Below are 14068 nucleotides of genomic sequence, written 5' to 3'. Positions count from 1 at the left end.
CTCTTCCGCTTTAAATGGTCCTAACCGGTCACCTAACTTGTTATTACAAGTTATTAGACACGTGTCAGGCTATGATTGGTCTAAAATAAAAAAAAATAAAAAAAACAGTCTAAATAAATTTTATTAATACAATCTGAAACCCAGATACCAGCCCACCCACCGTCCCCTTGCCCAATTCCGGCCACCATCTCCCTTTCCCTCCCCGATTCCGACCACCCTCTCCCTCTCCTTCCCCGATTCCGGTTGACCCGACCCCAACAACCAAGCTGTAAAACCACCAAAAATAGCAGCCCTAGTGCCCTACTATTGCTGCTTCTCCTTCGCAAAGGCACCACTACAAACCTGCGACAAATGATCCCACCATCACGATCACTTACCACCCACTACAGTTGCACCAACAATCGCTGGCAAATACCACAATTTTGAGCAATTTCGAATGCCCATAAATCAGCCTCGGAATTGCAAAACCATCACAGCTGGTGGCCGTAGGTTTCGATTGGTCGGTTGGTGGGTTGGGTAAAGGAGGTGGTTTTGGCTGGTGGGCTGGGTAGGGGAGGTGGTTTCAATGGTGGTGGGTAGTGGAGGTGGTTTTAGTGGTGGTGGGTAGAGGGGAGGTCATTGGGAAAAATTCAAAATTTTTTTTATTAAATTTTTTTTTGTTATATTATTTTAGACTAATCGTGTGGTACCATGTGTGCAAATAATCTCAAGTTGCAAATGATAACTTGCTTAGCCGCTTTTAAGTCGTTTAGGACCATTAGAAGCGGATTGGGTATAAAGGTCGGATTGTTAAAAAATAATTCAAAGGTGGGAATATTTTGGGCGGAAATCTGGGCTGTGGCGCCTCTGTTTAGTGTCTGTCGCCTGGCGACAGTCCTGTCGTCTATCGACAGGCTTTAAACAGTGGCGACAGTTTTGCCGTTTTAGCGACAGTCCAGTTCCTTGCTCGAGTCATCACGACGAGTCTACTTAAACAGTATACTAATCAGTTTATCAGTTTATTAATGGTTCAAACCATGTCCAAGTCTTTAATTGAGTCTAGGCACTTAAGTCCCATGGTCATACACTACAGTCAAAGCATGTCACTCACACACATATATAATGCACACACATAACATGTTTGTCACACTATGACCATGTCTAGGGAGTCTTGAATGCGTGTTTTCCGTCATTTTTTTAGGGGGGTAAGTCGGATATTAATCCTCCAATTAACCAATTCATTGAACCTATCCCTAAAATATGCACCCTATTATTTTTGCTTTTTTCTCTTTATTTTTGTTTTCAAACCATAAAATCAAAGTCGATTAGAGTCGGGTTATTAAAACAAATATGGTTTAACTTACAGCGCGTGGGCAAGAAATGAAGGGCGTCTAATCAAGGACAACACTTTCGTTCAAGTAGCACTTTTTGACAAACCGGTTAGTAGGAAAAGGAAAACTAAGAGGATAATGGCTAGTCAAGAAGAACATAATGAAGTTAAGGGAGAGGTAGCTAACTTGGCTGTGATATTGAAAGGTTTAACCCTCAAATCAATGACCCTGTGAAACAACAACAAATGAACCTAATCCAGGAAAGCTTGGGTAAACTGTCCAATGAATTTAGATTCTAAGGGATTAGCTCACAAGGGGTCTCGGTGGATAAGGACCTTCTCCCACAGAAGTTCAATGCCAACGACATCCCGAAATTCAAACCTATGGATAACCCTTATTTTCGTTTAAGAGCTTTTGAAACTGTAATGAACATTAAGGGGATAGACAAGAAAGCCTTTCATTCTGTATTTTCTTTGTCTTTAGAAGCTGCGTGTCAATAGTGGTACTTTTCTCTTGATAAAGAAAAGACCTCTAGTTGGGAATCCATTGTAAGTGCTTTTATTGAAAGATACAAATGTAATATTCAAGTTGAAACTGATCATAGGGAACTTGAAATTCTAAAACAAAAAGAAAATGAAGGCTTTACTTCCTTCTTTAATAAATGGAGGGAGACCACTGCAAAAATGGTTGAGGTACCTAGTGAGAAAGAGTCTGTAAGGATGTTCATTAAGAACCTGCAAGAGAAATACTCTAAACATCTTAAGTACCAAAGCAATTTACACACCTTTAAGGCCGTCTATGATATTGGTATCTATATTGAAGACGACTTAGCCAAACAAAAAGCTGCTAACAATAACTCCAACAGTGGCTGGAAGGGTAAGAAGAACGACAATCCTTCTTCTTCTAAATCCACCCACTCAAATAATGTTGGCACCTTTAATTTAAATGAAGTCCTAGCTATGAATAACAACCAAGGACGAAAGAAACCATTTAGGAAGAACTATACTCCTATTGGTATGAGTTATGACACCGCATTTGACCGCCTACATGCAAAAGGTCTTATAGCTCCTATTGGACCATTTGGGGACCCACCTGTCGAAAGGAGAACGGCTAGCTGGAACCCAAATGCACACTGTAAGTATCATCAAGGAAGGGGGCATCCTACGGAAAATTGTTGCAGGCTAAAGGAAGCCATCCAAGATTTGATTGATAGTAACAAACTTCCATTGCCCCCTGCAAGTAAGAAGCCAAGCATCAACATCGCACTACTGTCGGATTCCTTGGCCATTTCTGATGAAGAAAATCAAGTGGACCCATCTAGTCTCATAGAACCTATTAAGACCGTTGAAGAAGATATTTTCGAAGATGCCATTGATTCCTATGACCAAGAGCCTGCGACTAGGCAGGACATATACATATTAACACTACTTATGGCTGAAGTAAACAGATTACTGTTTCAAACCAAGGAGATTCTAAGAGAACAAAACGAGTTGCTTAAGAGTAGACCTCCACCCAAGGAGAAAAAACCTTTCTCTCTTTAAGTAATTGACACTCCCAAGAAGAGTAATAAACCTTATACTCCAATTGGGACGTCATATGCTAACATGTTCAAAATGCTCTCCGAGAATGGTAAGATCCAACCTCTCGAACCGAGACCATTTGAGTCACTCAAAAGGACAGACAGGTACTACTGTTCATATCATCAATCAAGGGGACACACAATAGAGAATTGTTTTAAATTCAAAGAGTTAGTTCAACGACTGATTGATGACAAGAAACTAGTCCAAATCCCACAAGATGCCACGATCAATGGAGTATGGGACAGTGATGACGAGGATGTCTACCTCAAAGATATCGAAGAGACTCCTTTGTCAACAATATACCCAGTAAGCGACATTTGGGACGAAGAAGATTCACCCATAGATGTCCTCACCAGGTCCGGGAGAATGCAACCTCCCATTACAACACAATCTATGCCCACCATTCAACAAGTTCCCATACCAATCATAGAAGACTACGATGTTGTCAAACAATTAAAAAAGACCAAGGTCGAAATGAATGTATGGAAACTCTTAGCCACATCCCGAGAGCATAGGGTTGCAGTTATGGATGCCTTGGCTAAGGTAGGCATAGATTCGGACACCACTCCTGAGGGATTAGCTAACTTCCTCACGAGTGATCTCCCAAGTCCAATTAACTTGGTCACTTTTTCGGATAAGGACTTACCACCGGAAGGTGACAAGTACAATAAGGCTCTTAACCTCACAGTAATATGTAAGAGGATGAATGTTCCTATGACTCTTGTGGATAATGGATAGGTAATCAACGTTTGCCCCCTCAGGACTGCAAGAATGTTAGGCATAAGAGATGAGGATTTGTCCCCATCAACTCAAGGGATAAGAGCCTATGATAACTCACGCCGTCAAGCATTAGGAACAATTACTTTGAGCATAACGCGGGGGCAATTAAACATGCCACTACATTCCAAGTAGTAGACATTAAAGCATCCTTCAAATTACTATTGGGACGCCCTTGGCTTCATGATCTAAAGGTCGTCCCTTCATCTCTTCACCAACAAGTGAAAGCCATAGTTGGGGGAATACCACTCACCATTGATGCTTCACCTATGAGGATCAAAACGGTGGAGAACCCACTAATCAATGTAGAACATGATAAAAATGATGAAGATTTGTGGGGCTTTAACGAAGAGATCTCCTTGATAGAGGAAGATGAGAGAATCCCTCTTCACTACGACCTCCACTCAAACATGGTGACTAATGCTATCCTAAGAAAACAAGGACATTTTCCTGGAATGACTCTAGGAAAGAAGAAAGGGATATCTAAACACATGGGATTACCTGGCCTCCCTAAGTTAGATAATTTCGGACTTGGTTTTGAACCAACTCGCGAAGATCTTAAGCGAGCCCTAGAAAAGTCGAGAGCACGTAGGAATGCTCGTACACAAAAGAAAGAAATACCCATGGATCAATATCCTCTCACTCTAAATGGACAATTTATAAGAGAAGGAGAGGATTACCCCTGTTACGAATTTCCTGAACCTTTCGTTGTAAATGGCATAAGACAACCAGGGTTCGAGATATTTCTGGATTGTTGTTTCCTAGATGAGATCCCAACTCCAATTCATAGGGAGAAAGCACCCCCTTGTTTTGACTTCAATGTCATGGGACTCTTCTTTGGAAGAGAAAAGAATGAGCCAAGATATGTGGAAGACAAATCTTCACTCATTCAAATAGTCCTTCAAAGTGAAAACTTCGATCCATCAAAATTCATCACTCCAATAGAAGACCAAGAGCGAGGATGGCGCAAGATGGTAAAAGTGACCACTACAAATGGAAGGAAGATTTCAGTAACCACGGGACAAGGGCCAATGTTCGAAGAATCGTCTGAGTCAGAGTCCGAGTCAGAGTCTTCCCCTATCGAGTCTTCCAAATCTTTAGTTGTAGCACCTCCACCTTCTATTTCTACTCCTAGGATAGTTAGCAATCAAGTCCTAACGGACATTTCTTTATTTGATGTAATGATTTCTGAATTCAATAATATGTCTTCTTCCCCTTATTCCTCTTGTTTTTCTTTAACCAAAGATGACGAGCATTGTTTAACTAATGATGAAAATGACAAAGAAATAATTAAAGCAATGGAAACACTTGAAAATAAAACGCCAATAATTGAGGATACAGAAACGGTTGACATCTCAAAATATCCAACCATTTAAATAGAAGTTAAAATCGGACTTACATTAAGTAAAGATGAAAGAACCGATTTAATTAATCTACTTAAAGAATTTATTGATGTATTTGCTTGGTCATATGAAGATATGGCAGGCATTAATAGGGAAATAACTCAACACACAATACCATTAATTCCAGGAATGAAACCTGTAAAACAAAAGTTACGTCGAATGAAACCCGACGTAGCTCTTAAAATAAAAGAAGAAGTACAAAAACAAATAACTGCAGGTTTTATTAGGGTATCTAAATACCCCGAATGGGTCGCCAACGTCGTCCCAGTTCCGAAAAAAGATGGTAGAGTTCGAATTTGTGTCGACTATCGAGATCTAAATAAGGCAAGTCCAAAGGAAGACTTCCCTTTACCACACATCGATATTTTAGTAGATAATACAGCAAATCACGCACTTCTCTCATTTATGGATGGATACACAGGGTACAACCAAATTCTCATGGCCGAAGAAGACATGGAAAAGACCACATTCATAACACCTTGGGGTACTTACTGTTACACGGTAATGCCATTCGGGTTGAAAAACGCGAGTGCTACTTACCAACGAGCAGCGACTGCCCTACTCCATGACATGATGCACAAAGAAGTGGAGGTTTATGTAGATGATATGATTGTAAAGTCTAAAGACCGTCCAGGACACCCAATAGCCTTAAAAAAGTTCTTCGAAAAGCTAAGAAAATACAACATGAGGTTAAACCCCTCTAAATGTGCTTTCGGTGTAACCTCAGGAAAACTCTTGGGATATGTCATAAGCTCTAGAGGAATAGAGATAGACCCAACCAAGATTAAAGCAATCATGCCCATGCCACCGCCCAAAACCGAAAAGCAAATTCGGGGATTCATTAGCCGGTTGCAATACATAAGTAGGTTCATATCCAAGCTAACCACAATATGTGAACTAATATTCAAGAAACACAAGAAAAATGTGCCAGTTATATGGGACGATGAGTGTCAAAAAGCCTTTGAAAAGATCAAAGCATATCTCTCAAATCCTCCTGTATTAGCTCCAGCACTCCCAGGAATACCTTTAAGGTTATACTTAACGGTTACAAAAGAAACAATGGGAGCCATGCTTGCGCAAGAGGTAGAAGATAAAGAAAATGTCATCTACTACCCAAGTAAGAAAATGCTCGAGTATGAGACATGCTATACACCATTAGAAAAGTTGTGCCTCGCATTGGTGTGGGCCACGACTAAATTAAGGCACTACATGCTTGTACATACGGTTTATGTAGTATCACGAATGGATCCCCTCTAGTATTTATTTGAGAGATCTACACTTAACGGGCGTATCTCAAGGTGGATAGTTAACTTAGCCCAATTTGATATAAGATTCATGCCTCAAAAGGCAATCAAAGGATCAGTGGTATCAGATTTTCTAGCAGACTTCCCAATAGAAGATTCGACACCATTAGAAGAGAACGAATTTCCAGATGAAGATTTAATGATGACAGAGGATGATACATGGACTTTATACTTCGATAGAGCCTCAAACCAAAAAGGATGTGGCGTAGGAGTCTTACTAGTATCAATCCGAACATCGACAGGAAATACGCCATTCAACCTAGTATATGGAATGGATGCCGTACAACCTGTAGAATTAGAAATACCTTCTCTACGCATTACATTAGAAAGTAAACTCGACGAAGTCGAATGGACTAGAGCACGGTATGAAGAGCTAATTCTACTCGATGAAAAACGACTAGAAGCTCTACATCATACCCAATGCTATCAAACTCGTATGGCTAGACACTTGAATAAGAAGGTCAAGACTAGAAATATCAAGGTTGGGGACTTGGTATTAAAAGCAGTAAGGAAAAATGTTTTGGACCCAAGAGGCAAATTTAGGCCTAATTGGTCCGGACCATACATTGTCAAAACAATCTTGTCAGGAGGCGCGGCTAAATTAACTGACATGGATGGCAATGAATTTTCAAATATGACAAATCTTGACCAACTTAAGAAGTACTACCCATAATTACTTGAGTAAAATACTCAAGAGAGCTACGTTTGACCTGATTCCTTAAGCAAAGGATACGTAGGCAACCCCAAAAGAGTGCGGCCACTTTAATTTTTCAAAATTTCGCATCCCACAGTTAAAAAATTTACGACTGCAAAAATACAAGACTGGCGCCAGAAAAAGGACTCTGTCGCCAGACGACAGAGCGAAAACATCGGCGACAAACATTTTACCTATAGCGCTAAGTTTCTGCGAGTGTCTGGGCAGATTTTGTATATTCTGGAAATTTATTCGACTTCCGTACTCGAAGAAATCTCCCGAAAATAAATATTTTAATTGTTTTCATTGCTTTAAATGTAAAGTTAATTTAAATAAAAGCTGAAATTTTATTGATTAATAATGAAGTTACATTATTGATAAAATAAAGCTTAAAATTAACTAAAAACAATTTAAAATTGTCTAATAAATCAAAGGAAAAGCAATGCTCTAATCTTTCTTTTCTTTCTTAATTTTTTTCCAATTTTTGTATGTATTTTCTTCTTCTTCATCCATCACCTTTGCTAGGAGACATCCATTAGAAGATCTCCATTCTATTTTAGTATAGATGGTCTCTCCCTCCGCTAAAACTCCATGCTTCTTTTCCACCCAAACTTTCTTTTCTGTAGAGTCAACTTTTCTTTTCCCTTTGTCTTTCTTAGAGCCAGGGCCGGCCCTTTCCCTGTGCAAACAGACCAGCTGCACAGGGCCCCCAATTTTATGGGGCCCATTTTTACTTAAAGCCCACCCTAAAAAAAAGAAAAAAAAAACCTAAACTCAAGTCAGCCATTGTTATCTCCGCACTCAAGCATTCAAACTTCCAATCAATCAATTTACTTTCCAAATTCCAATCTACTTTCCATCAATCTACCTTCTACTTTCAATATCAAACTTTCCAAATTCTAATCTCCAATTTAATTTCATTACTTTGAATATGAAATTTCCATTAACCTTCTTATTTTACCCAAAATAAATTAGTAACTATCTCACTTTCCTCTTCCAATTTTCAATGGGAGAATTAAGTTTCAGTCCTTACCATAACTTCTCTTGATTTTCGTTTATTATCAAACATTTAAACGGCTAATTTTTTCACCATTTATAAATTTCCAAACAATTTCAGAATTTTCTACAACTCCTACTCAAAATTATTTTTGGGAGAAAAAAAATACGATTTATATATTGTTTGATGAGATTTGATCTTCTGTTTTGGAATTTTGGTTGTGGAGTTGTCGATAGCCTTAATTGCTGGGATTTGCCGATTTGGGATAGTTGGATTAATGGATTTCTAACCAAGGTATGCAAATTATAAATGTATATGATTATTTTATTAATATGATCTAATTAAATTTTAGATTTTTGAGGAATTTGTAGAATTGAAGTAAAATTAACAATATTGTATGTTTTTTTTTACAGATTGAAATATACAAATTGTTCGATTTCTGTTGTCAAGCAACAAATAGACTTGGTTGATGAATTTGCTTCCAAAAGTGTTAGAAGAAAAGCTCTTTTTAAATAACTTGCTTTAAGGTTTAGATTAGTATGAAGTTGTATTAGATGCTGTTAAATTGTTAATTAATCAAATAATAGTCTTAATACATAAGATTTCTTTTATAAAGTATATATATATATATATATAAATATATATATATATATATATATATATATATATATATATATATATATATATATATATATATATATATATATATATATATATATATATATATATCCTTTTAATATGATATTATTTTTGATATAATATTTAAGTATTATAATTTTTTCCGTTAGGGCCCCATTTTATAGTTTAGAACAGGGCCCCGAAATTTAACGGGATGGCCCTGCTTAGAGCTTTTCTTTTTCGGCATAATAGGAGTCTTAAACTCACTTCTTTCACCTAGGCGCTCTTTAGCAGGAGCTTTCTTGTCACCCAGACGAGTTTTCACATTGGTCTTCTCAACCTTGACTTGGGTTCTCTAAGGTCTTCCATCAAGCCATTGCTTTACACTATTAGACAAAGAAGGTGGAACCTTGTGGGTAATCACTTTCCATAAGGGCCTAACACACCAATACTTGTCAAAGCGCTCAACTTCTTGCGAAACGTGGAATTCATAAGGACGGCGGAGATCTCATGTAGGGATGGTTTGTGCAAGCCCATATTGTCTCTTGACTCTACAAGGGTAATAAAAGGTTAATTTTGATAAGCTAGGGAGACGACAGTATGCTTGGTTATTACAACCAACCATCTTCTCAATCTTCCACCAAGGGATAACCCAGTTCAGGGTAAAATCACCAGCAGCAAACACCTTGCTCCACTCACGGCGACCCATCTTTAAGGAAAAGCGCTTCTTTCGCCGAACTAAGCAGTTGGGAGTGTACTTGTCAATATCATCAGAGAACTAATTAATCCAAGCCTCTCCATCAGCCATATCTGTAAAAATGTACTCACTAGTAGAAAAAAGCAATTAGCCACCGGTTCAAAACCCCCCTATGCCACCGGTTTTGAACCGGTGGTCATTTGGGGGGTGGCAATAATCTGATGCAAAAGCCACCAATTCAAAACCGGTGGCAAAAACAATTATTGCCACCGGTTAACCGGAAGCAATAAGACTTCCCGCAAATTTTTTTTTGGGTATTAACAACTATTGCCACCGGTTAACCGGTGGCAATGTACATGTAATTTATTTATTTATTTATTTTTTTTTTTTTTGGTTTTATAGTATAATCAGAAATATCATAATCAAAATGTACCCAAAACACTCTAAATCAACAAAAATATAATTTTCATTTAATTGTTACTATACAATACCAAAAAAAAAATACAACATAAAAAAAAATTACAACATAAAATCGAACAATAAAATTACAACTCAGAAATAAAAATAAAAAAAATAAAAAAAATTACAACTTAGAAATCAAAAAAAAAAAAAAAAAATTACAACATCAACATCAAAAATAACAACTTAAAAAACAATATTCCAAAATCAATGTCTTCAGTCCTTGTTGCATCAATTAACACCTGCATCAATTAAACCCAGAAATTAATAAAACTCACAAAAAAAATGCGAAAAAAACCACATTTACGAATCACAAAAAAATTTCGACAAACCCAGAACAAACAGATTTACGAAACCCAGAATATTTTCCCACCCAGAACCCAGATTTACAAAAAAAATTTGACAAACCCAGAACCCAGATTTACGAAAAATTTCTGGGTTAAATATAAAAAACCCAGATCTAAAAAACCTAGAAAAATTCAATATAAAAAACCCAAATAAATTTTTTTTTTTAACCCAGAAAAACCAAGAAGAAATCGAATAAAATCGATTAAGATCGAATTTAAATTGATTAAAATCAAATTAAAATCGAATTAAAATCGATTAAAATCAAACACTAACCTCGATTAAAGTCGGTTTTGCTCATGCATGTGTTCTTGGTGTTATTGTAGCAGTGGTGGTGTTATTGTTTCGGTGGTGGTGCTATGTTGCGGTGGTGGTGGATAAATTGATAGTGGTCGTGGAGATCGAAGGATAAATTGGTGGTGGCGGCGGTGGTTAGTGGTGGTGGTGGTGGTGGTGAGATGAGACGAAGGAGACGAAAGGGGAGATAAGAGGACGGAGGTGAGACCGAGAGATGGAGAATTAAGAGGAGAGAGGAGAGATTGAGAATGGTGTTTGGAGAGGAGAGATTAAGAATGGAGATTGGAGAGGAGAGAGCAGAGAGGAGATAGATCGGTGCTGCATGAATGGAGAGGAGAGAGGAGAGATGGAGAATGGAGGCTGCGTGGATGAGAGGCTGGGTAGGGTTAAGGGGGTTTATATATGGGTTTTTTTTTTTTTTAATTAAAAGGCCACCGGTTTGAACTGGTGGGAAAAATGGGTTTCCCACCGGTTTGGTTTGAACCGGTGGCAAAAATCACCCATCAAAATCCCGCCTATTTTTCTCCCCATTTTCCCCACCGGTTTTTTAAAACCGGTGGCCTTAGGGCGGTGCCAATCTTATTTTTTCACCTAGTGACTTGATTAGCATTACAATATAAGAATATTTTTAATTTTTGTAATTAAGTATATTATTATTTTATACCTGTAATAAAATTGGAGAACCTCGAAGAGGTGCTTTTGGATTCTTTTTCAATGCATCTAGACACATCATAGTCTCTCCAACAATCAGTGGCATAGGGTCTCTCCCTGATTCAATTTGTTCTATAACAGATATAATTATTGCTTGGCCTTACTTATCTTTACCACTAATAAGGAGATATTGGCTAATAATGCAAAAGAGGAAGGCTCTTCTTTTATAAACATGTGAAAATCCAGAATTAGGTTTGTCAAAATAATAACGTGCAAATTCTTTCATGTCAATTATATTACCATGAACTATATTTTTTAGGTCCGTACCCCTTAGATCAAAGAAAAGCTCATAATCTTTGTAATAATATTCACTCACTCTAGGCATTACCGCAAGATCCATGGAATTAAAGCCTAGAATGGATCCAAATTTCATCATAAAATAATCTAAAACAGTGAGTATTAGTATCGCAATATTCTAAGGCGGTATTAATAAAGTCTATGTCAAGATCTACCCCCTTTACACCATAAATACCCCCATATGGAAAAAGTCTAGTTCTTTCCACTCTTTAGCAGTTAAAGAACGACACCACTCACGCATATATTCTTAAAAAGTTTTCTTAGCTAAAGACATGATTAATAGTTAATTTATTTAATTAATAATCTGGTCGAATTATGCAGAAAACATCAGTTCTGGGGGCTATTTATAACTTTTTTCATAGCAGAATTCAATTCCTGTAAGAATTGTGATAATCAACTCTGTCGCCAAGCGACAAGTCTATCGTGTGAGGACAACATCTGTCACGTGGCGACATGTATGATTACGCGGCGCCAGTATTTTTTCAGCAACGACAGTCAATACGCGTTGAAAACTGTGTTTTTACTTACCAGAATTCGACTTTGATTTGACTTATACAAACACATTTTATTTCACCCTTATTACTTCTTCTTTTATTTTTTACTTAAATTAAGCATAATTAATTTTAGGCTTATTTTTAGTAATTATACCTTTTTCACTTCATTTTATTTTTTCATTTTTCTTTTTTGGGGGAGAGAGTCGGTACCCTCCATTAATATCAAAAATGACGGAACTTTTGCGCAAAAATCACATTTCCTCATACACTCACACGCACATAAAATAAAATGTAAAAAAAAATACAAGATAAGTAATAATTGCATATATACAAAGTGTCTAATACATGAGTCATATAAATAAAAAGAAATTAGACAAAGTCCTACAAAGTCAAAATAAATGAAAATACAGATACAACTACGCTGCAGGAGGCCGCAGATGATGGGGGACGCCAAAAATATCAAAGAAAGTCCTACTCCGTGGAGTGTGTCCCTCATCGTTTCTCGAACCGCCAGTCGGCGGAAACTGCAACTCGGGGCCAGGCCATCCCGTCTCACCCTGGTACCCAATAGAGAGAGGCTGAGGCTGCAAAGGCTGCTGTGACGACGAGCCAACCTCGTGCGTCCCACCACCCATCCCACCTCAACTGGTCGGCCCAGTCGGAGCATCCTCAAAAGATGACGCCGAGTCCTCCACAGGGGCGGCTTCAGAACGACCACCCTGGCCGCCTGAAGTAGTCCGGCGACGCCTCGAGTCGGACCTAGTAGTCTCCCTCCTAGGCTCGGGTCTCGACCGAGTGCGTGGAGAAGGAATAGGCTGTCCCTGCAAGAGTAAATCAAAATTAGAAAAAACAAGTAAATAAGCAAGAAAAAGATGCTATTGCAAGAAGTAATACCTCCTCAGCGTCGTTGCTACGACAGTTATCACGGTTCCGCAACCTCACGAGCTGGCTGCGAAAGGCGTCTATACAACTCGCCATAGCTGTCACTACCTCGCGAGAGAACTGCCAAAATAACTAAGTCAGTAACAGTTTATAGTCAAAAATAAAAAAAAACAAGATGTACAAAGTTACTTACCCGAGTCTGGTGACGGGGAATGGAGCACTCCACGAACCGCTCCCCCTCTAGAGCTGGCGGAATCAGCTCCTTGATCGGCCCGTACATGCCCTGGTAGCGTATGGACATCCTCGGGGGAATGAACTCCCTAGGACCGACCTGATGAAAACAAAAGGTTAGAAATCACTTGGGGGCTACCTAATAGAAGACAAGTCAAAATAGAAGCATACCGTTGCCTCCTCTGAAAGTACAAGAGTCGACGCTAGCAACGGTAGTAGATCCTCCTCGTAACTCTGCTCGAGGAGAATGTAGGATCTCTAAGGAGTACCCCGAGATGATCCACTAGCTCGATCCCGCTGCAAGGCATCATGGAACATGTGCCGGGGTGGAGGAGCAGGGACAACAAAAGCGTCTGAGGAATGCTGAATGGCTACCCTCTCCCCTAGGTAGACCACCGCGTCGTATGTCCCCAGAAAATACCGACGCTCAACAGTGTATTGCGCCGCTAACGCAGGAATAGGAAAGATAGCCCAAGGTCGATAGACCGGGCTGGGCTCCTGCAAAATTATCATGTAAGGACTAACACCAAAAAATGATAAAAGAAAAAAAATAGTATTTACAAAAACCTACCAAGAGAATCATCTCTCAAAGACGAAGCACCTCAGGTGGACCTCGGCGGCCTCCCCAACTGGCAGCAACGGGGAGCACGCGAGGAGAAGGCCTTGCAGGCGCGAGTGAGGGAAAGTACTCGTAGAACCCGATCTACATGAAAGGTAAAAGTCAGTAAGAGTTTTGCATCTAGTCTAGAGCTAAATCTCAAAAAGAGGAAAAGAGATATACCTCTACGACCCTCCAGAAGCTGGAAAGTGCCACCTCTCCAGACAAGGACCTGTGACGGCAAGAGCGTCGCAGGCCCAGTAGAAAGTCCGCGTAGGCCATACTGGCCCAATCATATGTCCCGACCAAATGAAGGTCGCGAACGGCGGACAGGTAGTAAAGAAGTACTCTACTACCTCGATCAGGGGAAAACG

Source organism: Chenopodium album, chromosome 24 (genome assembly GCF_948465745.1).
Source record: "Chenopodium album chromosome 24, dcCheAlbu1.1, whole genome shotgun sequence".
In the NCBI taxonomy this organism is placed as follows: Eukaryota; Viridiplantae; Streptophyta; class Magnoliopsida; order Caryophyllales; family Amaranthaceae; genus Chenopodium; species Chenopodium album.
This window is presented reverse-complemented; position numbering follows the sequence as displayed.